The following is a 25,750-nucleotide window of genomic DNA, read 5'->3' as shown; positions in this document are numbered from 1 at the left end:
TCGCTTCCGGTTGGCTCGCGGAGTTTCCAGCCCGCCCTTTCACTCGGATAGAGGGAGGCGCGCCGTGATAGGCTGAGGGAGCTGTCCGTCAGCGTTTTCGGCCGTAGGGGGCAAAGGGCAAAGGGCGAAGAGCGAAGGGAAGTCGTTGCCATGGAGACGGGTGGAGGAGGGAGTGGCGCCGCGCATTGGGCCTGGGCCTGCACCGCCGCGCCCTGGTCTGTCCGGGCGGGGCCCGCTGTGCAGCCCGTCCTCAGCACTGCACAAACGCTCTGGAATCACAGCCCGTCTTTTCTCCTAATCCGTACGTTCGGTGCTAAACGTAACGCGCTAAACCCCTGCCGTGCATGCAGGAATTCTGTCAGCAGAAGAGGCCCCTCCTCCCCCGCCGTGCTGCCCTCGCGCACTGCCGCCATCGGCTGCCATGGGCCGTTCTGCAAACCCCTGCTGAGCACCGAGGAGTCCGGCACCCATCAGGCAGTCTCAGCGTGTCTCCGTGCTCTTGGACATTAATGAATAGTAGATGGTAAACAGCTCAGTGCTGCCTTTATCTGTAGGCCCTCAGAGGTGAAGCAGGGAATCAGCGGCCCTGAAATGAGGCCAGCATTGGGCTGGAGGAGAGCAGCTGCTTTCTGCTGTGTGTTGTCACTGTGTGTGCTACAGTCCTCTGCTTCTGGCCAGAAACAAAGGAGAGGTTTGGAGAGTCAGAGGAGGTTCATGTACATCCTCCAGCGTCCAGCGTCCTCCAGGTGTCCAGCTGGCTGCTGGAGTAGGACCCAGCCATTGAGTCTCCCACAGTGCCAAACTCCACAGTTCACCACAGGTCTGTCCTCCCCAACTGTCTGTCCCGACATTCTCAGGCCAGAGGTGCTGTTCGTGCTGCTGTGCCTGGCTGTGTTCTCACTGCATCACTCCTTCACACCCCATCCTGGCCTTTTGGCCGTTTTCTGCTCTCTCAAGGATGTTACCGCCTTTCTCCTTGCTGGATCCCAGCAGCAGCATCTCAAGAGCACCACAGAGCGGCAAGAGCTGCCACCTCCTGGCCGAGCTCATGGGCCTGCAGGGCCCCGTGTGTCCCAGCTTCAGTTTCCTCATGCCCGTGTCCCTACCTGTCCTTGCTCTGAGGCCCCTCGCATCCACAGTCCTGCAGAACCTAACTTCACTCAGTTGCTCCCAGAGGCTCTGTCCTGGAAATGGCATCACCTCCAGCTGTTGCCATCTGCTTCTGGACAGTGTTAGAAAAAAAGCGCAGAAAGCACTGGAAAAAGCTCTTCCAATATGACCCATACAATGGTTCCCTTGGGATAAGTTGAGATTTTTGTTTGTTGGAAAAAGTTGAGATTTTTGTTCTTTTGAGTTTTGCACTAAGGGGTGTTTTAACCCCTTCTTCTGGAAGTGATAAAGCTCCATAGAAATCTCTACTTCTTTAAAAAAAAAAGAGCAACCTGCCAGCATACACGGCCATACACACAAGCGAGCTCGGTGAACACCAAAAGAAGAACAAAGAGGGAAACCAGCACAGTAGCACTGGGCTCCATGAGCCCCTCTCCATCTCTGGGCAGCAGGAGCTCAGGGCTGAGGACAAGAGACTGAGACAGGATCAGAGAATGCCTGCACAGAAGGAGGCACAGCTGCCCCAGGACCAGCAGCTCTGCATTCTCCCTGCCTCAGGACCCTGTAACACTGTGTTTGTTTCTGCTCCCTTATAGGCTTCTCTCATGACAGTGCCTGGCCACATGTGATTTACTTCGATCTTGGCACAGAGTCCAAAGTGCTGGAAAGCGATCGCCCAAATTCTGGTAAGTGCTGTGCTTCCCCTTCCCAAGGGGGCCGGGTTCCCAGCAGCACAAGGGCAGGATCGATTGGAAAACATCCACACCAAAGAACCCCAAACAGGAGCATCTCCCACTGCCTCTTCTGCAGCTCCCACCCGGGCTGCATCAGCTGCACTCTGTTCCCAGGAGGTGACAGTCCAGAAAGGGGCTCCCCAGGACTGAGGGGGCTTTACAGATCCCTCTGATGGTCTGGCACAGACCAGCCCACACCCCCAGATCTGTGGCTCCGTTCTCCCCCTCTGTGCTGTCCCTTGTTAAAGCTGTAGGGCAGCATGGGCCCAGCTGGGCCCAGGGTACCCCAACCCAGTGGAAAGTCAGGGGATTTCCAGGCTGTGGGAAGAAACAGGAACTTAGTGCACGCAATGTGTCCAAACACCCTGACATGGCTGCAGCAACGACCCTGTAGCATGCTTGCAAGCCAGCACTGCTGGATCGGGGCCCCGATGTTCGTGTCTCTGATCCTGCTCCCCCAGGACCTGCTGCCCCCCAGAGGTCCAGCTGCCTGGGAAAGGCTTCTTCTGGGGAAGGCAGAGCACTTCCCAGGGATGCTGCTTGGGATCATAGACAAAGGTGCTTGGCACAAAGCCCATCACTGACTGCAGCAGGGGCTGTGCTGCAGCCTCAAGAACTCACGGGGGGCTTTCCTTTGTGGTGCTGCTGTCTCCTCGTACAGCAACAACACTCACCCCAGCACAACCTCACGGAGGCATGCGTGAGTCCTTCCCTTCCTAATCCAGAGGTGGTCATTAGGATAGAGGCTTTCAATGCTCCCTTGCTTCTGAGGAAGCTTCTAGGGGGTTGGCAGGGGACTGCAGGGTCATCAGGTTCGTGCCTGAAATGGAAACTGGAGTGAGAAGTGGAAAGGAGGCGAGCACTGTGTCATGGCCCCAACTGCTGGGATGGCACTGATCACAGGAGGAGGCTGGAGGGATCTGTGCTGGTTCTTCCAGTGTTTGCTTTGTTCACAGTGGTATTATGCTAAACAAATAAATCTAGGGGATTTTAAGCTATAGAAATGCATGACTGTAGGGCAATTGTTGAGTCCCAGCCTGAACCACTGATTGAGCACCCGGGGAAAAGACCCGGTCAGCCCTGAGAGCACAGGTGAAGGCAATTCATCTGTGCAACCAGAAGGGCTGGAGCCTGGCTGTATCTCTCTTAGACCCCACTTAAGGGCTGACTGCCCCAGGGAAGAATTTCTTTTTGGAGATCCCTTCTTGGTGAAGTTTTCCCCTGTGAACCTAGAATCTTCTCATACAGGTGAGCAATTTTCTTCCCTTTCTTTATAGCACCTTTCTATTTTGCTAGTCCTTTCATCATCACACCTTTATTGTAATGCCTTTCCCGTTGTACTGATCTGTCCAATTGCTATAATGACTAATGGGACTGCAGTAATTGTTCTCAGGTAGTCATGTCCTCAAGGGAACGAGCTCAGCACTGCAGGGCAGTGCTATCTGTAGGATGTACTTTGGTGCTACTTTGGTGCCTGTGGCAGCATGGGGTGAGTCAGAGCAGGAGGAGGTGTTAAAGGTGTGACTCGAGAGTCAGAATCTCTCACATTAAGCTCTGGAGAATGGATATTTCAAAGAAACACGACACAACTGCCTTGATTAACGCAAGCAGATGATTGAAGTGTTCTGAGAGAGTGACAAACTCTGCATTTAGGTCTGAACAGGATAAAGGGAACTGCCTTTGTGTTGGGCAAGGCCAAGGCCACATCCCCGGCTGTGGTGTCTCAGGGTGCAGTGCTCAGGGGCTGCTCTGCTCTCCCTGTGGCAGGAGTCCAGCACTCAGAGGCTGCAGATAGAAACGGCTCTGCTCTGCTGGCACCTCCCTTCTGGGAATCAGCCGGACGCAGCCCTGCTCTGCTATGCTGGAGATGCCAATGCAAAAATAGTCTTATCTGGAGTGTTTCTTCACGTGACCTCGTGGGGACTTTTGTTCTCGTTGTCCTGGGACTGAACCGGGGCAAGGATCCAACAGAAGCAATTAAAAAAGCTTTAGGAACGGGCGGGAGGCGTCGGGCAGCCTGGGGGAAGGGGGGGGGCAGAGCCGCTCCTCCCTCGGGGCTGCGGCGCTCCCGCGGTTCAACACTTCACTTCTCCGCTGTCCCACAGCACACAACTGCCGCCCCCGTCCCGCAGGTGGGAGAAACGGGGCGAAGGAAGAGACCCCCGCGGTCTCCGGGAGGCGGCCGGCCCGCAGTCGCTCCACGTGCCCGGCCATGCCTGCACAGCCCGGGACGGCCGCCTCGCCCTGCGGAACTTCCGCCTTCCAGGGGTGGCGCCCTCCGCCCACTTCCGCCCGGAAGTCCGTGTCCCTCCCCCAAAATGGCGGCCTCTGAGGGCGAGCCAGGAGGCGGCGGTGGTCGCCGGGCGGGAGCCTGAACCCCCTGCGCAGGTAAGGGCCGGGGGCACGGGTCGGCTCTTTGTGGGGCTCCGGTTCTCGGCGGGCGGAGGGCTCCGGTATTGAGGGGTATTGCGGGGGCGCGGGGCCGCTCTTTCCGTTCCCCTCTGGCGGGCGCTGGTCCGTGTCCGGCGGGTCAGATGTGAGGGTAGAATCCTTCACTGAGGGCTGGCGAGGCTCCGACTCCGACACCGCCCGGAGCTGCGCTGTCCCATCCCTGGGGGTGCCCAAGGCCGTGGGTGGGGCCTGGGCAGCCCGAGCTGGTAGGGAGCACCCAGCCCGCGGCTGAGGGGGTCTGGAGGGACCCTTCTGACCTCTCCTCGGTTCTGTGAGAGGCGAAGGGGCCTCAGAGTGCTTTGTGGGTCGGTGTTTCCCAGTAGCAGTCCCCCTTCCAAAGCGAAAGCCAGCCTTGTCACTTCATGCAGCCTGGTGCTGAGGATCGAACTGTGCTGGGCAGAGGCTGAGTTCTCACTTCTACACTTTGTTCAGCCACTTTTGAATCGAGCACTGCTGAATATGCTTAAAAACCATCAGCACAGCCTCGAAGCCCGTGTCTGCTTCTTGTGGTGCAGTTCTTAATGGCTCTATTAAGAGCCTTTGAAGGATAGAGCTCGACTTTTAATTCCGGTGCTGTTAGCAATCACCTGCAATACCCAGTTCTTAACATAATTAATTACTGTTGCAGTGTTGGTGAAAGAGCTCTGTTCTCAGAAATAACCATAAATATAAGAGGGCTCAATCCTACTGTGAGTTAATGTGTTCCATTTACAAGTGAAATAAGATGGTCCTTTGGAGGGTGGGTTCTGCAGGTTCATCACTGGGATCCTGCGGGGGTTTTTCTGGCCTGTGCACTGCCATGGTTGTAAGTGTGGGCAGAAAGATGCAGGCTATGTGTATGCTGTGGTCTTCTGTGAGTTATCAACATCATCTGAAATGTTGAGCACTGAGCCCAGAGTGGGCACTGTTAAACTGAGCAGCAGCTGGCTGTGGGAAGTGCTTCAGTGGAGAATCACCTACCAATATTTTGCTTTGAGTTCAGGAAATGCTGTGTTCCCTACAGCAATAAAAACTTTGCAGCCTGTGTTAATTAGGATGCCAGCTGCAGGCTTCAGAAGCCTGAATTCTGGCTTCATCTCTGCTGCTTGCTTGCTCTTTGTTGATGGTTATCCATTCACCTGGTCTTTGTACTTTCATTTTCCTAAAACAAGACAATACCTTTAGCAGCTTAACCCACTGGAGCTTCAGTCCTTCACTCTGTGAAGGAAGAGTGCTTGAATGCTCTTAAAATACTTGTTTTAAGCATTGCTAAAGCAGCATTCTGAAAACATGTCAGGTCTCAGTGCTGAGCAGTGGCACCATGCAGAGTGGGCACTGCAGTGCTTTCAGGCATTCCCAAATCTACCTGGTGAGGAGTGCTGAAGCAAGTGGAGCCACGATTGGCACCTGAAGGTTGCTGTCTAATTTGGAGTGGTGTTTTTTTATCTGATTGTTTCATGCAATGGCTGGGATGGCTGACTGGTGCTGATAAAGAGGAGCACATTTGCCCACCTGTTTTCTCTGGTAGCGTTTTTCCTCCTCTTGGAATTGCTTCTGCAGGGCTTTCGGATGGGTGAAGGTGAAACTATGCTTTATCAAGCAGATGTGATGGTAAATCCACAGAGCCTGACAGAAGATAACAGAACCAGGGAATTTTACATCATTTTTTTCTTTCGTGTTTAGTTCTTAATTTGATTCTTTACTCTGGAACAGGAACGGTGCAGCCAAGTGTCACACTTCATCATGCGTCAGACATGGGACAGATGCATCTGCCAAGCTGGGTGCTCATTGAAAAGCAACAGCTTTGCTCACTGCAGACTGTTTGTTTTTTTTTTTTTTAACACTAAAGCATACATGGACTGAATTTTCCTTTTTATTTATTTATTTATACTTTTAATTTTGTGTTTAAAATAGTGACCGTGTGGTTTGTTTGAGGGTTGTGTTTCCTGACTGAATAGGCCTTTTTAAATGTTTAAGTTACAGAGCTCTGAAATGGGGGGTTTATAATGAAAATGCTGACACAGGTTTAAAGCTTTTTGAACAGTGACGCTGTATTAAAGAGCCAACTGTGCAGCCACTGAATGCTGCACTGTGACTCTCAGTCGTGAGAGTCTGGATCTCTCTGGAAAGCAGTATAGGCTTAATTAGGAGTTTTATATTCTCCCGAAACACTTTTTCAGCTTCAAACTCTTCAGTCTTTTTTGGTAACACGATCAAGATTTGTAAACATAGAGCTATGAAAGAGGCCAACACATGCCTTTTTCACAGAGAAAGTGTGTGCTGAGCCTGCCTGAAGGCTGTCTGGTTAGGACTGCTGTTTATGTGCTTGTGATCAGTAGGGAAGCAGGCTTTGATGTCCTGGGGTGTTTTCTCAGCAGTGTGTGAAGCAGGATACTCAGACCCCGTGTGGTAGCACTGCACAGGGTGTCAGGAGCTGCTCAGCTCACATGAGGTGTTTCTTCCAGAGTTTCTCTTGTGATTATCTCAAAAACAGTGGGCAGAGGCGAAGCATAGAAGATCCTGGAGATTGCATTCCTTGGCTTTAAACCTTAGTCAGCTGTGTGCTTTCTGCTCTTCTTTCCCTTTAATTAACCAGCATTATGGCACAGTTCTGCCTTGCAGGTGTGTTCTGAGGCTGACTCCAGGAGCTGCTCTGTGTGCTCCTGTCTGAGCTGCTCCAGCCTTAGCTCTGGCAGACGGGGCTGCATGTTCTCACCCTGGGAACTTTTAACTGCCTAATATTAATCCAAGAAAATGTAAGGAATGGCACACTGGGGCGAATGCCAGCATCAAGGCTCCAAATTGACTTTTTCTCCTCTTTCATTAGTTAGGCTTATGTTTCTGTGCTTTTCTTTTGAGGATTAAGGCCGTCGTGACTCTTGCCAGTATCCAAATAGCGCTGAGGAGCATCCAAACGATGGGCAGTGTGAGCCTGGAGCCACAGCCTCGGCTGCTGGGAGTGCTCTGTGGCACTGACCCTTCTCCTGGGGGCGAGGGGGGCCCATGGGGCTGGGTTGGAGCCCCTGTCAGTGCAGTTCCCCTCCCTGTACATGGAGGCCCTCAGAGCTGAGGCACTTCCTCACTCGTGGTGTGACTGTTTCCATGGCAGACCCGTGTGGCATAAATATTGCTACTGTGCTCTTCACACCCATAGTAACGACTCTTTTGCTTTAGAGAATTCCTGCTAGGGCTTAATTTCACAGGCACCTAGATAAAACTCCCTGGTTGCAGGCTGCATGCGGGGAAATAGCAGAGCTGTGTCTGGCTGACTGCAGGCTGTCAGCACAGCTTTTGGTGTTGATTAATGTGAAATGCTGCAGAGCCATGAAAAGGATGTTATTTTATGCAAGAAGCTTGTGCTGATTTTACTTGATGTTGGTGTATTGTAATTGGAAACAACTGAACTATTGCTTTGTGTGGAGTGAGAATGGTGCATCTTTTGGAGAGGGATTCCTTCAGTGTCCTCCAGCAAGTCAGATTCTACCCCGACTTTATTGACTGCGCTTCTTGTTCTGTGTGCCTGTGCTGCAGTCTGTGCCCCTGACTGATCTGTACGCTGGTTTTCAGCTTTTATTTTTTCCCTGGCACTTATAATAAAGGTTTCCTATGTGCTGATTTAAACCTGCCTGGCTTCAGCCTGCCTGCATGGGACAGTTTGTATTCTGCTGAGATTGCTTCCTGCCCAAAAGCTGTCTTTGATTTTTAGTTTTTCTCTGCGTGACCTTAACTTGAAACGAGGAGGGCCTGGCACTGCTGAGAAGGCAGAGCTCTTGCTCTGCTGTGTGCCACTGTCTTTGGAGGACAGTTTACCTCCTTTGCATGCACTACTGTGTATCTTGGATAGATCTGGCAAGAAGCTTCAGGATGATCTCAGCTCTTCTCTTTGTTTACAGACGATGTAACTCCAGCAGTTAATCTGTCCATTCGTTTTCAGTCACCACAGTTTGCTGTTGGCTGGCATAGCCCTGCTAAGTAGTGAGGTTATCCCTGTTCCCTTCTGTCTCACTCCCAAGCCTGGTGCTGCTGTTTGTGCACAGGATATGGAGCTAACTCTGTACAGAAGAAATGCACCCAACGTGCATTCTTTCTAGCTGAAAACATTCAGGAGATCAAGGTGACTTGAAGTGCTGGGTTAGCATGCCCTCAAGTGGTTCCACTTTCATCACAGATGTGTATTATTGTTATTACTTATATCTAGATTGATGTTATCCTGTGCTATTGTATCTGGACTGAGCTGTGTTCCTCACCAGCCTGAGGATAAACTTTTCTTTATTCTTCTGTAACTTCCTAATGTTTCTTGGAAGACGTTTGCATCAGGCTCATTCTCTTTCATGCTTTCTAATGTGTGAAGCTGAAGACATGCTGGGCTGACCCTGACTTTTCCTGCTTGGTTTTCCAGTGTGAGTCCCTGCTGGGGATGGGGCTCTGATTCAAAGCCTCCTTCCTCATTGCTCAAGGCAAAATGTTCAGTCTAAACTCTGTCCAAAAATATGGCAAGAAGAAGTGTTAAAGAGGAACTTGAAGCTAGCTCAGTCATTGAGACCTAAAATCACTTTTTGGTGTTGTGTGGTGCTCAGTTCCCATTTCTTAGGGCAGTTCATGTTCAAGCTGTGCTCCTGGGGAGCCACACAGGTGGAGCAGAGCACTGGGCTCCCTCTGCATCAGGAGAGGAGCAGGATTGTGTTTCAGAGCCTCTCTCTTGTTACAGGTACGTGGTAACTCAATGCTCAGCAGCTCCAGCTCTGACTGTTCTGGGCATGCCTGTGGTTTCCTAGCTGTCATCTTTTAAAAGAGAACAATTTGGAGTGAGTAACAAAGGCTGAAACACAACCAGAAGGAAGTGCTCACCTGTCCCAAGCATGCTGTGGGCTCCCACCTCTCCTGGATGCAGCTACCTGTGAGCTGAGCCTGCACCACAGTGCTGCTGCTGCTGACTGCTGCAGGACAGGTCCTTGTCTTCTTCTGACCTGGAATTGCTGCAGCAATTCTACACTTCTCCAAAGACCAGGCTGTTAAAATTTGACATATGCTCTTTGTAACACCTGGGCAGGAAGAATTCCATAAGAATTCCTGCCTATTGTGACCTGGGCTGAATAGCAAACCTGTAAGCAAACTTACTGATGTCGGAATTATTCCTATAGCTTAATCAGGGTGAGTCATGATTGCTTGTGGGGCTTTGTCACGCTCAGCAGCAGTTTCACTATGAGCCCCAGCTGCTTGGCCAAGCAGCAACCAGCTTTGGTTCCCCTGGTTGTGTGAGCACTGCTGAGTGCCATCACTCCACATCAGGAGGGGCACGTTGCTGTTTCTCAGTACGTGCAGGGCTTTATGTGCCTGTTGCTGGGGCTCAGCTCTGTCCCTGCTGCTGCTTGCACCAAGCACTGGCGTTCTCCTTTTCCACTTTTGCCTTCCTTATTGTGGCTGCTGGTGACAGGAACCTCACCCTCAATGGTTCCAGAGCACTTTGGAAGCTGTTACAGTGACCAGCTTTGTGGCTTATGCTCTTCATTCATTTTTTGCAGCTATTTTTTATAGGTTTTGTGGCAGTGAATGAAGAAGCAAATCTTTTATGCAAAGCAAATTCATTCCAGCAGTTTTTAGGAATTTATCCTTCCACTATTTGGTTGTTCTTTTGGTGGTTTTTTTTTTAGTTGTTTACTTCCTGTGCTGCAGTTAATTCTTTACAACAAATAGCACAGCCATCCACAAATTAGCCTAATTACTTAACAGTTCTATTTAGAAGTATATTGCATGTGAGGAGCTTTTGGATGCCACCAGCATTACCTCCTGGCACCCAGGACCCACACAGGGCTGCACTGTGGCCAGAGCATTTTCATCCCCAGCAGCTCTGCCCTGGAATTTGAGGTCACTGCTTTCTGTGATCCTGCATTTTCTTTTCTGGTTCTATAAAAAGCTTCAGCCAGTTTGTGGTTCCTGAACTTGGTGGTAGCACACTGCTTGTTCAGGCTTACGAAGTCAAAATTCTAAAAACCTAATAGTCAGCAAACATCCATTTTTACCGTTAGGATGTGGAAACGAGAGAGCTCTGGCTTGCAAGGAATCGCTGATATTTGTGGCTTTCTGTGGTTGCCCAAAGGATGCAAACACCGCCGCACATTGGGGCTGTTCCCACTTCTAGCATTCACGCAGCTGTTGTGCTTCTGTTTTGTGTTCAGATTGCAGGAGTGCTTTTTGCACACATGCTGGCGGGGTGGTGGCTGTGTCCATCAGTCTGGCGTGGAGCTGCTGCCTTCACACACACGCAGCACCACAGCTCTCCAGCTGCTCCATTTGGGGTTGTATTGAGGGGATCCGTCCCTTACAGCGTGACCCAGAGGATGGAGATGGGGAGCCCGTGAGGTCTGGCTGTCACTCACTGTCTCTGCATTCCGTGGGGCTCCCAACCTGTGCATCCAGCCCTTGAGATGTGCTGCAGAGGCACAGAGATGCAGAGCAGGCGGGCAGAAATGCTGCTATCGATTTTTTCCCCTCTATAAGTTACTTTGGCTGTAGAAATAAAGCTGTATATTTGCTACAGCTGTTACGGGAACGTAACTGCTTCTGATTTCCTATCGAAAGCTGTTACAAACTGGAAGAAAGAGAAGTAAAAAAAATCCCTGAGCTCTCTGCTGAGAACAGGGACGGTGTTTTAGAGGCACCAGAGGATGTCAATGTCTCTGAAGTGTGTCTGTGATGCTGACCCTGGGGTTGGTGCTCCTCACCACCTCTGCTCAGCAGCAGGCAAGCTTTATTTGAAGCCATCTACAAAGGGAAACTATCTATGCCATTTGCAGCTCTATGCATTTGAATAAAGTCTCAGGGATTTTTTTTGTTACGGTGTTCTGTTGCTTTGTGTTCCTTTCAGTCTGCTTGGATTGGAAGGCTGGGGGACTTTGAGCAGGTTGATGGAGGTGGCGAGCAATCCTAGCTCACCACTGCTTGGTGGGGGGATCTGGGTGTCTCAGCATAGGCTTCACTGTCATCGTGGGTCCTCTTGTCACATCCATGGAGTGGGAAGAGCAGCAGGGAGGGCTGTGGCTGAGGAGGGCTGAGGCAGAGCCGTTCTTTAAACCAACCCTTCAGTTTCACCTGTGGTGCGGAGCCATGATAAACCTTTGCCTTGTTTTGTGTTGAAGCCTTTCTCTCACCACTTCCTTCCTAAGATGTAAATTAAAACTTCGTAGGATCTCTTGTCAACCACCCAGTGGCATCAGAGAAAAACATAAAGCCAAAGAAGAAAGCAACCCAAAAAGCGTGAGAAAAAAAGCATCTCCTGGGGTGGCTTTGCTGAAGCTCGGGCTGCTTTGCTTCATGCTGACTGAGCCTTTTTTCTGCCTGTCTTCACTATGGGCTGGAGGTCAAAGTCTACATTTATGCAGCGCTGTTTGCAAGCTGTATTGCAATAAATGGTGTGCTTTGGGAGGGAGAATTCCTTGAATATTTCAACATCTCCGCAGTCTTTTCTGTGCAGAACAGCTCGATAGGTGGGACAGGAGCACGGCTCTGCCCGAGGAATCCATCTGCAGCCCTTTGTGTTTGGGAGATGTCACATCGAGCAGCTTTTCCTTCAGCATCAGCACTTTGTGATGTGTGAGTGGGGTTCCCACTGCTGAACGGGCTGCTGTCGGGGGTGGCTGTGTGTATGCAGCCCCTGATGAGGCTCCAGGACTGCAGATGGTGGACAGGCTGCCTTTTGGGAACCCTGGTGCTGATGTTTGACTAATACCTCAAGAGGCCTGAGGTCAGTATATTAATTAGGGTGCCAGCAGACTGTTTTTAGCTACTTTAGCTCCCGGGCTCATGGACTATAAAGCCCAAGTGTGGATTTTATGATGCAATAAAAAGAAACACTTCTGGTAGTAAAAGAATGAGACTGCAGCAAATCTATGGTGAAATAAAGTCAGCGAGAAGGATCCTGGCATTTCTGGGCCTTGGTAAAGAGTATTTATTTGTTTAGCAATTAATTAAAATTGACTGTGCTTTTTTTGTAGTGGAATGAGCATCGTTCTTTGGAGGCAGTGTCTCACTGTGCCTTCCCAGGATCCTGTGTTGCCACATTCCAGGTGCTGCAGCATCCACGCGTGAGCCCTGCTCCCAGAGCTGTCCTGCCACGGCTGCCCAGGGACAGGAGCAAACAGTCACTTTAATTTTGCTTTCTGTTACAAATGCAGAGATAATATTGTTGGCTGAAAGGTGTCTTTAAATATAGGGACTTTGACTCAAAAGTGATTTCACAAAGTCCTGTGTTCCTGTCGGTGCCCCTCCGTGGGCCGCATTCTTCTGGCTGTGAGAATTCAACCTGGCATTCACTAGGCTGAATTAAGTGCCTGCTGCTAATAGATGCTGATTACTGGTGGCATGTGGGTATCTTGCAGGCCTTTTGTCTGGTGTTTCAGCTGCTTCCTAACAGCTCAAGCCTGCCAAGTTACTTAGTAAGCCAGCGTGAATTGCTGTGCAGATGAGAGGTCTTGGGAAATGGATCGTTTTTAGTGAGGACTTTGCTCAGAAGTGCAAAATCTCTTTGTGTATCGAAAAGAAAATTCTTCAAGCTAAAATCCAGCACTTAGCCTACTGCAGAAATCACAGGCATACAAGGTCTGCCAGGTCTGTGCACAGTGTGTGTGGTGAGGCAGGAGAGGTGCTTAATGCAAGCTCACTGTGTGGGTGAATTCCAGGTGTGGTGATATTTGAGAGCTCAGATTTCCTAGTAAAACACCTCTCTGTTCTAGCAGGCGTTTTGCAGTCTATTTACTGATGTCTTAGCTGGGTTTGCACTTGGACCTGCTTTCTTCCCCTTCCCAAACCATAAATGTGTGTTTCTTTTCCATCGCAGGACATGGTACAGGGTGAAGAGCACAGATAAAAGAGCCTCCTGCCGCTCTGCAGCCTGCACCCCTGGCCCTGAGGACTTCATGCAGGGCACGGGCTGATGCCCTCAGCACACGTGGCCATGGATGGGGGGAAGAGCTGCCCTCAGCACGAGCAGCAGCCTGCAGCCGATGCTCTCTGCAGCATCCCTGGCTTCTGCTCCCCGCTCGCCGTGCCGCCCATGGAGGTGAGGCTGCAAGGTGACCCTGGGGAGGGTGATGCTCAGGGTTGTTCCCATGTCCCCAGGATGAGTGTGGGCAGGGGACAGCCACCAGTCCCCCCACTGCATCCCGGGAGTCCTTGAGTGTGAGTGTGTGTGTGTGTGTGAGTGTGTGTATACAGAGGCATGAAGTACTGATTGCTGGAAGGTTGTGGTGATGGCTGTCAAATGCTTTTGAAATGTGAGGGGGGGAAAAAAACCAGGGCTGTGACTAAAATGATCCCTCTTCACATGCTGGGAGGTACCTGGCTGCTAGAGAAAGGGCTGGAGACTTTGTGCAAGATCATAAACTTTGTTTCCATGTCTCTGCTCTGTGTCTCTTTCGAGAATGGCAGAGGTGAGTAGGGTCGTGCTTTAGAAGCCATTCTGGGACAAACAAGACTGAATTGCTGATGTGTTCTGAACAGGACAGGAAGCAATCCTCTGCCCCAGAAGAGCCTCCACATCCCCACCGTTCTGTTCATAAATCATGTTTGATTTATAAACCATATTCCCGTGTTCAGGGATATGAAAAAAGAGGCCTGGTTCTTCAGATGTGGGCACTGCAGGGGGAGTGGGAAGATGAAGAGGCATTGGAGGGAAGCTGTGCTGGTCCTCTGCTCTGACCATTCTGTGCTCTGCTTTCAGAGTTCCATGTTGGCTGCCGACTCCTGGAGTGACTGCTATCCTGCTCCTTTCCCAACCTCATCTTTCCCAAGTGAAAACCAGTGAGTGCTGTTCTCCTTTATATAATTCTCCTCCGCTCTTGCACACCCTGTGATTCAACTGTTTCTGAGTACTTTCCTTGTTTATTTCTCTAACCGATGGGGAAATAATTGCATCACAGTCATCTTGTGGCATTTCATAAACTGCTGCATCTTGGAAAAAGCAGCAAACAACTATAAAAAAAAAAAAAGACAAAAACACAAAGACAACAAAAGCTTTGATTTCTGGTAAACCTGGTGGCTGCTGCGAGGGAGAAAGCCTTGTTTCTGCCTGGGTTTGTTACACTAATGGAGTTCTTAAAAACACCCCATTAGCAGAGTCCAGCTGAACTAATTCATTGTGCATCTGTAGCTTTATGCAGATGCAGTGTAGACAAGAAGGAACAAACTACTGGTGCTGGAGACAGATGTGTGAGGTGACATTAAAATCTATTGCTGTGTAGGTGACTGGAAACTGGGTAAATAAAATCTCATGTCTTTGTTGGAAGACTCTGTACGACTCCTTACTGTGCAATGCAGAGTTTGTGAGTGTTTTTCTTCGGGTTGTGACTGATATTCTTCACTGATAAGCTCACTGCACAAGGTGTGAAGTGATGAGTATGGGCTCGTGTGAGAAATTGTGACTACCTCCTAAGCTGCCCTGTGCAGAAAATCACCTAGATTACATGCTGCAAATAGCATTTTGTCTATGTGTGACACTAAGGGATGTTCTCATCCTTTGTCACGTACCTCTATCCTGGAGCAGAAGGATGAACAGTAGGGATGGCAGGAGGTTAAATGGCCTTGTGCCATCTGAGACTCTGCTGGGACTGGGCTGCTCTGGTTTCTTTGTGAATGCAGGGAGTGGCACAGAGATGCAGGATGTGTTTTTATTTAGGTCAGAGGTGGAAGGAAGGAAAGTAATAGAGGGAGTGTTTGATATCATGAGTTAGTAACTGTGTTCCCAGTGCTTGAGGATTCAGTTTAACTTCCTTTCTGAACAGATTTCTGCATGGTTCTGCAGAACAGAGATTCATCCTCATGGGTGTCCGAGTTCCAGCCTGGCTGTCAGTAGTGAACTCACCTTCTGTGCTCAGAGGGATGGGAGTCCTTTTGGTTCTGAATTAGTTCTGCTTGTTTCTCCTGTGCCCGGTCCTACTCAGCCTGCAAAGTGAGTAGCCAGCAGTGATAGGTGGAATGTGACAGCATTCTGATTACCTAGAAGCTGTCCCATAGATGCTGGATGGAACTTTGTCAGCTACTCCCCAAAGTGAGAATTCAGGAGGGCTTATCAGCTAAGTTCAGTATCTGCTTTTAGCTAGACTGTGTCTGATTGGAAGAGAGGATACTTTTTGAGCATGATTCCTGTAAATTACAGTTTGTGAATTCTCGAGAGAGCTGTAACAGAATTTCTGTTTTGCTGTATCAAGCCACAGGATTAGATTGTTTTTGTCTATTGGTTTTTTTTCCTTTGACCATTTGTTCTGGTTCTGCCCCTCACTTTCCCCTTTCCCAGTGCTGTGCTTTGCTGTTTGTGTCAAATTTACTGGAAATGTTACAGCCTTTATCCTGCAGAAACATGCCTGCTTTTAATGCAAATATATACTTGTTGACTTTGTTACTATTTCTTTAGAAAGTGAGGCTCATTGTAGCCTTTATTTGCTAGAGAATTTAGCCAAGGCTACACCTTTAGCTTCCTGTTTTTCATACCCTGGTAACTGTAAAAATTACCTTTCAGGTGAAATTTTCCTTATCTGCGTTTCATGGAGAAATAAAGCACTGTCCTTTCATACCTGAAAACTGCAGCTGAATCTGTGTTGGGTGGGATACAGGGCTGGGATGTCATAGGTAGAAATCCTGAAATCTCATTTGTGAGTGGCTGTGTTTGAACATGGCTTACTCTCATGGCAACAGCTTTGTCCCAAAGCTGGTTTTTCCTGTTTCTTTTCACTAGTTTCATGCTAGAGAATTTGCTTAAAAGATACCAAAGCTTGCTTCTTTCTTTCAGACTTTCTTAACCTGGAAATGTAAACAGTGCATTAAACGTTTCTGGAAGAACAAAAGATGTTCAAGCCTCCTGTAGGGGAGAGCTGGAGCTCAGTGAATTTCTAGGTTAACTGTCCCTGAAGAGCTGGGCTTTTTGCAGCAGTCAGCTCAATGCTTCCCTTCCTTCAAGGAATTCTAGGTCAGCCCGCTCGCTGCTGTTGAAAGTGGTGTCACACGTGTACAAAACGTATTTCTCAAAAACTGGAGCAAAGATTTCTTCCGTGGTTTCTAAAACAGGCAACCCCATTCTTTTCCTGCTGCTTTTCATGCACTTCTCCACTTTACCACCTGTGAGTGGAGTGCTGCTTGCTGGGATGATAGAGCAGGTTCTGAAATGTGTGAGTTGGTGCACTGACAGGGAAGAAGAGCGCTTAGGTCAGTGCCTGGGCAGCCTGTGAACTCTGCTCTTTTGCTTCCTGGAAATGTGCAGCTTGCACCTCCAAATGTAGGGCTGTACCATCAGAGCATAAAGCCTTGCCAGAGTTCCCAGAGCAGGTCTCCAGTGAAATTGCAGTGTGGAGCCAAAAGGGATTCAGATGCATCAACGAGGAGCTGATGTGAGGTTATGGCAAGCTTAAGTTGTTAAGGGATGGAAACCCAGCTCCTGGGAGGGATGTGGATTGCTCTGGCTCACCTGAGGTGTGGATTCCAGTAAGAGCCTGTCTGCAGTGCGTTCCTCTGGTTCCTGCTATTGAAAATGCAAATTGTTTTTTAATTATTATTATTATTTTTAAAGAGCAAGCAAACACAATGCCCAAGAACTCTCCTTAGCAGTATGTGAAATAGCCTTACCCAGAGACCCACTGGCTGGACTGACATCAAATGGCTGGGGTGAGTCAGATGTCAGTTCAGGTTTGCTTTGTACCAGACTGTTCCTCTGCTTCTATATTTAGAGTGGGTGGCAGCAAAAAGGCAGCCTTGCTCTTTAAAGCAATTGTCTGAAATGGATATAACCCCAAGATGCTCCCCACTCAGCTCACAAAGTCCCAGAGCTCGGGGATGAAAGAAATTCTCTACTTTATTCCTTACAGAAGGGTAGGAAGCGTGTGTGCAGTGAGGCTTTTAGGGTTCTGAACGTTGTATGCCTTCGTGTGCTTCCCCTCATGTTCTCCTGCAGGGAGGTGTCCCTTTGGTTATGTTTCTAGGTGTTGTTTTTCTTACAAATGACTGAGTTTAGCCTTGTTGCCTTGCTCTGCACATGGGACAGAGAGTGGAACCCGTAGCTGTTGAAGGTGTCATTGTGTTGGCACGTGTAGCCTGATTGAAAGTGAGCTCTTGAGCCAGATTCTCTGCGACGGAGGGGAGGACCAGCATTCCTTCCTTTTGGCTGTGTGGTTTCACTGGAGGGGCTGGCTTTACGTGGGGTGGGAGCACTGAGCTGCTGTAAAGCATCACCCTTCTGGGGGCTCAACGCAGGGTCCTGCATTGCTGCAGGTGCAGCACTCTCTGCCTGAAGAGCACAGTGCTTCTCCAGGACAAACTTTATCTCAGCGCAAGAAGAAAGTGCGTCTCACACTCACAGATTTCAAAGCCAAGGTTAAAGGAAACAAAACAGCATGCCAGAGCTGCTCATTCTACAGCAGTTCAGGCCGAGGAGGTTGGGGCTATCTTGGTTTCCTTCCTGTTACCTTGGCTGACTCCTGTGCGACCCATGAGGCACTGCAGAGGTAGGAGGCAGTGCTCACTGCTCTCTTAAAATAGTTTCTCTGGTTAGTCTGTTAAGCCAGGCTCTGCCCTTGTGCAGGGGAGAGAGGGGGAGAGCACAGCAATTCCAGCTGGAAAGCGTTTTAAACAAGCCCTTCCCTGTCCATAAATACTTTATTTCCCAGAAGCTGTACGCAGATTTTAATTGGGCCGAATGGATTGAGGACACTGTCTTCAATGATGCAAAAAGGAGGAAAAATGAGCAGATAAGTGCGTTTGTGTGTAAATATGTAAGTGTGGTGTATGGGTGAGGTGTCAGCCACACGTGGGGTCCTGATTGCTTCGTAATATTCAGCAGCAGAGTCATCCCCAGCTCTGTTCCTGGATGGTCTTTCTTTTTAAATTTTGCTTCTCCTTCCCCTTGCTAAAGTTTATTGCTCTGAGTTCTGTAACCTTGGCACTGTGGAGAGCACACAGCTGGCTGCAAGAGGAAACAGTCTGATGGGGTGAAACATTTCAGTGATTCCAGCATGAAAACACGTTGGGTGGTGATTGCCCAAGCAGCACTGAGTGCACGGCCCTTACGGGAAAGATTACAGAGCACATTCCTGCTGCTGCAGGAGAGAGAAAGGCTCGTGTGTGTAATAGCAAAGCAGAGGACAGCCATGGAATACAGAGCAGAGGCTTCTCCTGGGAAGAAGGAAGGGAATTGCTCTCTTGCTGTTCTTCCCTCCTTTCTGCTCAGAGGAAGCTGGAGCTTGGGGCAGGGAGGCAGGAGATGGCGAGTGCCCTACCCAGCAGGGACTGATCAGAAGACCTTTGCTTTTCTCTCTTGTATTAGGTCAGTAGATTTTGCCTTACAATGAGGTATAATCGATTACATCTGAAATCCATCTCTATCTGGACTAATGGTTTTGTCTGGGCTTGCATGTTCCTAACCCTTCGGTTTCTATCTGTCTTTGCTCTGTGGCTGTACTCCCTGCAGGGGTACAAGAGTGCTGTTAGCTGTCCCAACCTGCAGGCTTGCTGTGCTGATTGCAGGAAGGGCTGCCTTGTTTTTATGACCTGAGCAGAGGTTCGGGTATGATATTTCCATGCAACTCGATGCTTGTCCTTACGTAGCATGACTGTCAGGTTCCATCATGCTGTCACACATTAGGCCATGGGACATCTCAGAGCCTCAATTTTGCTTCGTTGTCAGGGCTGAAACATCTAGCCCTGCAGACTCTTCCTTTCTGTAACGTCCTTCTCAGTTTACACAGCTTGCTGAGAACTCAATTCTTGGTCTTAAGACAGATCCTGTAGATGTCTTATTTTGCCTCACAGATATCTCATCTGGATAAACTTAGCTTTTCTAAATCAACTTCTTGTGTGTGTCGTCCCATAATTGCCCTTGGCTGCTGCTGCTGGAGTTGGAAGCGACCTGAGGAATGCTAAGGACCCACAAGAAGTAACTGCTTTTCCCATTTCCTTACAGGCAATATTTTAATTCCTCTCACGATTTTTATATGAATCCCATCAGCAGACCACATTTCTTGGATACAAACTATGCATCTGTGGACCCCACTGACTTCTTACCAAAAAATGGTGATTTTCCTCAGGTAAGTACGTTGCTACTGATGGCTTTGGGGAAAACAGTGCTTTATGATGGGTGTTGGCTTTTTAGGATTGTGGTGTAGAGGGGAAAGGAAGAGTGTTGTAAATTTGTCCAGTAAATTTGTTTGGAGGTGTGTGTAATTGGGATAAATTCTCAGCAATAAAGGAGGTATCTGTTGGCTTGATAGGAGCTTATCTGTGATACAATTGCTTGTCTTTTAAAATGATATAAAACATGAACACAAAGTACACAGGAGAATCATTTTGCAAGAGGGTGTAGGTAAGTGTGAATTTGAAAATGCTTCAGTCAGTTAAATCATTTGCCTCCTCAACTTCCTTCACTCGTGAACGTTGCGTGTGCTTCACTAATTACAAGTGGTGGTTCCTGACCAGTGGATGTTTAAGGATTGTGTTGGTTCAGTGCCCAGCAGGGATCCCAACCAGTTGGTTTTTTGCAGTGTGGAAGGAGCAGTCTCCCTAGCTCATCTGGCATCCCACGGGAGGACCCACAGGTATCCTCACCTCACAGATTCTTCTGGGCTGGAAGATGTTTTTCTGTAGTTTTTGAAGTGTTTCATTTGCTTTTGGCAACATCTTACAGTAAGATTAGCTAATAATGACTGGAAAGCAGTGCTGTGAATACAGAAGGAACCAACTACATCCCTTCTAGGAGCTGATGCAGATATTAGCAGTATCTGGCTGTTCATTGCTGTAGTTCTTGCTTGTTTTGTTCTGTTTTAACCCAGCATCTGAAGATAGTAAATGTGCAGAAAGTTACCTTGCTTTGACCTATCAATGCAACAGCCAAACTGAGTGACCCCATAGTCCCAGCCCTTCTCTCTCAGTAAGTTGCTGTTCTGATTACCAGGAGAGCAGATAACAGGCAGATGGAGTCTGGCATCCCCCCCTCGGGCAGAGCTGTGCTTCAGACACTGCAGAGAAGCAGCCAGGTAGGAAGAGTGCGGATGGAGATGCAGAGCACCCACTGACTTCCAGCCCTGCCTTATGTCCTGAGCTGTTGTGTCACTCTCCTTCCCGACAAAGGGCTGGAACTGCAGCAGTGCTGTGGGGCTGGAGTGTGCTGGAAGCCATGTGCAGAAGAGTCATTTGGTGTAGATGATGCTACAAGGAACTTATGCTAGAAATTTCAGAGCAGTTAATTTATTTGGTTACTTAACGTCTCTTAATGTAACCTGATTAGCAGGTTTGTTGGGGGCTCCATAATTGATGACAGATTGGACCTCGTAGTGCCCAAAGATTCTCAAAGGAAACTTCAAGATGTGAAGAGTCGTGGTTTATGTTCAGAATCTTCATCCACGCTGTCTATAAGTCAGACTTTTTTTTCTGGTCACAAAGAAGCTTACCGGCAGAGCCAGGCTTCCTCTGAGTGTGGGAACCAGCTAATCTGCACATCGCAGCTGATCTGCCTCAGGTTTGTGAGTTGGTGTGACAGATAAGCACACGGGCAATGTTTGGGTGTGTGTGAAATGGAGCTGAGTTTGTTTCCCTTCCCTCTTCTGCATTAAGGTGAAGGTTGACCTTTGCAGACGTTTCACAATTAATTCTAAGCATGCCTTGCGAGGTAGCCCAGAGGTGCTGAGAACAGCGTGAGGGTAGACGGGGCAGTATGGGAGTACTTAGTGCTGGCACTGTGCTTCAGCACATCTCAAAACACTCCAGTAAGCCCTGGTGAGCTGTTGTGAACTTTTGGATGTTCATTTCTGTAATGCTGAATGCCAGGACACGTGTACAGACAACCTCTCTCCTTTGTAATCTGCCTCTTCTTCCTGCATGATTCAGTAGAGATGCCTCAGCTTCTTGCTCTGCAGTGAATGTGATGGTGTGAGCGTTGGAGTATGGGCTGAGTTGGTTCAGCAGGGAAGAGCAGTTTGATTGTAAAGAGAACTTTATTCAGAAGCATGACGTGAAGTTTATTTATAGCAGTAGGAAACAGCAAACTGATGCGTGTCTCCTCTTCTTGAGGGAGATATGGTAATTCCTGCTAACTGTACTTCTGTTTTACTGGGGGAGAGAGGATTTGAACCTCTGTGAGACTCTGATTTCTGCAGGTTTGGGTTTCTGTAAGCTAGGGTTTGAGCCCTTTAAGGTAAGCCCCTGGTGTTAGCCCAAATTGAGCTCCCTGAGCAAAGCTGCTGGGAGTGCTTTGTGTTGGTGGCTCATCTGCTGCACCAGTTGATCACCAGTGCTGGTGGTGCAGTGCTACTCTTGACCAGAGTCTTCTGCTTGGATAAAACCAGATAAGTAGATGAATTATAGTAGCATTGATCTTTGCCTCCTGCAGAATTAATTGTGGGAGGAATGAGACAGAAATGTGATCTCATCAACTTGTGGAAACCATTTTAAAGACCGTGATGGGAAGAGGGAGATGGGTCTTCTTCACAGGTCTCAGCTTGCAGGTCTGTGTAGTTTGGCTGATGGGTTTAACGGGAAAGAGGCTTAATTATTTCTTTAACTTATGTATTTTCTAGTATGTGAGTGGTCAGTTTGCTTCCTTCCCCTGCTGTGTGCAGAAATCGATCTCAGCCAGCTTGGCAAGAGCAAGTTTTGGAAATCCTTTCTGAAAAGGAGCTGCTTCTTTATGGTGGCTGTATGATAGAAGAGCAGAAGGGCTCTGAAACAAACAAGACATAAAACAACCTCAGGTGATTTCCAGAAAAATGCCAAGATCTTTTGCTGCTCTCTTCTTTCTGGGGAGGAAGCTGCAGAAGGGAATGAGGTGACTGTAGGCAGGTATGTTTTTGCTTTGACCTTTTCCAAGGCAAATACTGGGAGACGGCACCTATTACAGCATAGTTGCAAGAGTTCTTCAGCTTCATGTATGGCAAAGGGAAGTGTTGTCCTCTGAATCTGTCACAGCCAAACCAGCAAACAGCAGAACTTTTGCTCAGACGTTGTACTGTATAGCAGCTGGTAGTGCTGTGTGTATGTTTGTTCCAATTAGAAATAACATTTCTGGAAGTTTTTCTGTTCTGTTTGGTAGTTCTCAGTAAGCCTGTGAGCTGAGCTCTGCTGCATGGGACTTTTCTGGACAACCCATGGCAGTAATCTATCAACCTGCGTGCTCTGAAACTGAGAAACACTGGAAAAGACTTTTGTTAGAGCTTTGTTTTCCAACACGAAGCTGAGGTGTAGTGCCTTGGAGATGTGCTGTCTGCCCGGAGCTGCTGCAGTGTGGATGGATGCATGTCACCAGGTGTCCGTGTGCCTGTGCCCTGATGTGCAGCACTTGTTTTGTGCTCTCCTGCCTCTCGGAGGCGTTCAGTCTTCATTTATCCTCTGCTCTGCTGAGGTACAGCATCAGGTCAGCCGTTCTGAATGCTCAGCTCTCGACTTCCTTCAGCTTTCTACAGGGCTTGCTGCGAGTGCTCTGACACTGCTGCTAATGTGGAGACTCATTGATAAAACAGTGCTTTCTATCCAAAGGAAAGCTGATGATTTTTTTTTTTTTGCTAGGAGCCAAAATTGGAGCCTGAATCTCAGAGAGAGCAGGCAATTGACTGGAGGCAGTGACATTCATGTGGAGTCATCCGGGAACATCCTGGAGGCTTTCCATCCCTTGCTTCAGCAGTGTTTTCCATTTTACTGATTTCATGCTGTCCCTGTTGCCAAACTGTTAAATATTAACAATTTGCCTGGAAAGCTGAAACATCTCATTCAGAAGGTGAGGGAGTGGCTTGGCTGGCTGTCTTTCCCAGTGACTGTGCAGGAAAGTACCTGTCTTTTCCTTGCTTTCCTGCTGTGGCAGGAGTGGCAAGAGCTGTTAAGCCTTGTGCTGTTCCAACCATGCCAGACGGAGGACTGAAAGCCAAGAGAGAACATGAAGAGTTTGCTGCATGCTTTGGTAAGAGGTTCTTGATTAAAATCTGTGGTCTCTGAGCAGCCAAGATAGATTGGGTGCTTATGTGAGAGCTGTCTTCATAGGTGAACACAGATTATCCTCTCATCTTTGTTACCAGAATGTTACCATCGTTCTTTGATACCAGAATGCAGTCTGTGATCGTTCAGCAGTGCAGAGAGCTGGCTGTACCTGAGGTTATGGTGCTCTGTCTCTCAGCAGCCTGCCAGTGCTGGGCTTTGTGTGCTGGCCAGGGGGACAGAGGGAGAGAGTGGTGGAAGTGCCATCTCTGATTTGGGGCCATTCCTTTGTGTGATCTGACGGTGCTGAGTGCTGCATCCCTGACACGACCCTGCAGCAGAATCCCAACCTGGTCTTGAGCTGCATTTAAGCAGTTTCTCTTCAGAATTTTCCAGCAATCCACTGAAAGTGGATTGAAAAGGTCTAAAGAGCAAATGCCTCATAATTCTGTCAAGATGTTTGTGCTGTAAATGCTTCCTGTTGCCAATAGTGATCTGAGAATTATTCTTGTGCCCTAGGGTTTGAGGAACCCAGGGCTGCACAAAATGGGAAGGCTGACGTTCCTTCCTTCGGCGTAGCATTTGGTTCCCCATCTTCTCTCTGTTTTGTTCCAGAGCCTTCAGAATGTAAAGGCTTTGCTGGGCTGAGGATGCCGTGAGTGGGAGTTGCCACACATCCTAATTGCTCTGGGAATTTCTTTTTAGTTCAGTCACTCCCTGCTGCCACTCGGGTCTAGCAAGAAGAGATCTGTGTGTATCACAGCAGCCTCACCGAATGCCTTCTGCATATTGGAAAAGATGCTTCATTTGCATGGTCAGAGCAGCCTAATGTGAACTTGAACTTCTTTCCTCCTTAGTATTTTTGTTTTTTTGGCTTGCCAGTGGGTGATTCATCCTTGCCGGTCTGTTGGCATTCTTTTTATAAACAAGTGGCTTAAATTAAGGTTTAGAAAATAGTTGTGTGAGACCATACTGGAGTCTGATAGCATTTCTTGATCCTGGGAACTGCTATCTTAAGCCAAAGTCTTGCACAGACACCCTGTGTATCATCTTAAAGAAAAATATCCCCTGAAGGCATGTACAGCCTAAAAGTCAACGTCCTGAAGAGAAGGACTTTGGTTTCCATGGCTTTCCACCCTCTGCTGTTTATTCCTCTAACTTCAAAGCCTGAAGTCCTGAGGTGCTGGGGAGCCTGAAACCTGTATACAGTAATTCTGTTGCAAAGGCCTTTTAGTGCTTCGTTATGGCTGTGCCAGCTTTTGTCACTGCTGGTGAGAGCTGTTAACTGTCCCAACAAGGCACTCAATGCAGAAGGTTTTAATTTATACTCTGGTATCTGATGTCCCCAGGCTGGTGTGCATGCTAAGCTGCAGTATGCCCTGGGCCTTATCTTAAAAGTAGAGGAACGTCTGTTTCCCTTTGCTTAACTTGATTCAGCTTGTTCCTTATGTCTATCCAGCATTTCCCTGCACACAGAACCTCCTCTGCTGGCTGCATGCGTCGTGGAGCTACACTGAGAAGTGGAGCTCTGTGCAGAGGGGCTGAGCAGCTCCTGCTGAGCACTGGAAGGCAGTTCTGACACGAGCTCTGCTGAAACTCGTTCCTTTCCTCCTGCAGCAAAACAGCTCGACATGCACGAGGAAGCTCAGGTACCCTCTGGGATCTGCACTGTGCCTGGGCTGGAGGCAGGGAGGAAGGCTGTGGGGAGCAGCGGTGGCACAGCCATACAGCGGTGCTGTAGGGATGCATTCATGCTGTTTGGGCTCTGTTCAGTCTAGTGGTGCTCATAAACCAGCCCTCTCCTTGCCACCAGCCCTTGCAGTTCCCTGTCAGTCTTGTTAAAATGGGAGAATTAACCTACTCTTAAAAAAGGTATTAATTTTTAGAAGCACTTCAGTGCACAGAGCTGTAGTGATTTAAGAGAAATCAACGTAGCAGTTATTAAATTACATGAAGGATTTGGTTCTGACTGGTATGAAGTGTTTCCTGGAATAAGAAACAACCTGGAATTTCCTATTGCTGTCCTGTACTTACATCTACAGGGAATACAGATAGCAAAATCAATTAAAGACAATTAATGGCTCTGAGGCACTTGGAACATGCTGCTTTACAAGCCCACATCTTTATTTTTGCACTGCAGGGGCAAGTTTTTGGCCTGACTTAATGACACTTTACAAACCCTTTCGGTGAGGTGCTGGACATCTGAGGCTTCATGGAGCAAAGTGTGATTGCAGCAGCACATCCCACCTGGCTGCAGTCGGTGCAGGTTTTCTGCTCTGTGACCACATTCCCAAAGCACTATTTTGTGTGTGTGTGTGCCCACCATTGCTGGCTCAGGTGCCTCCTCCCCTCCAGGCCTTGTTGGTTTTCATCTGTTTTGTTGGCTTCAAGTGCTGTGTCCCCTCCTAGATAGGAGAGGAAGCATGGAAGCAACTGGACTGCCTTCTGAAGTTCTTGCAAGTGCTCTTCTCTGCTTCCTCCCCTTCATAAAGCTAGCAAAAGCAGGAAAAGCACTGTCTGAAATGTGGATTGCTCTTCAAAAA

Source organism: Meleagris gallopavo, chromosome 30 (assembly GCF_000146605.3).
Source record: "Meleagris gallopavo isolate NT-WF06-2002-E0010 breed Aviagen turkey brand Nicholas breeding stock chromosome 30, Turkey_5.1, whole genome shotgun sequence".
NCBI lineage: Eukaryota > Metazoa > Chordata > Aves > Galliformes > Phasianidae > Meleagris > Meleagris gallopavo.
This window is presented reverse-complemented; position numbering follows the sequence as displayed.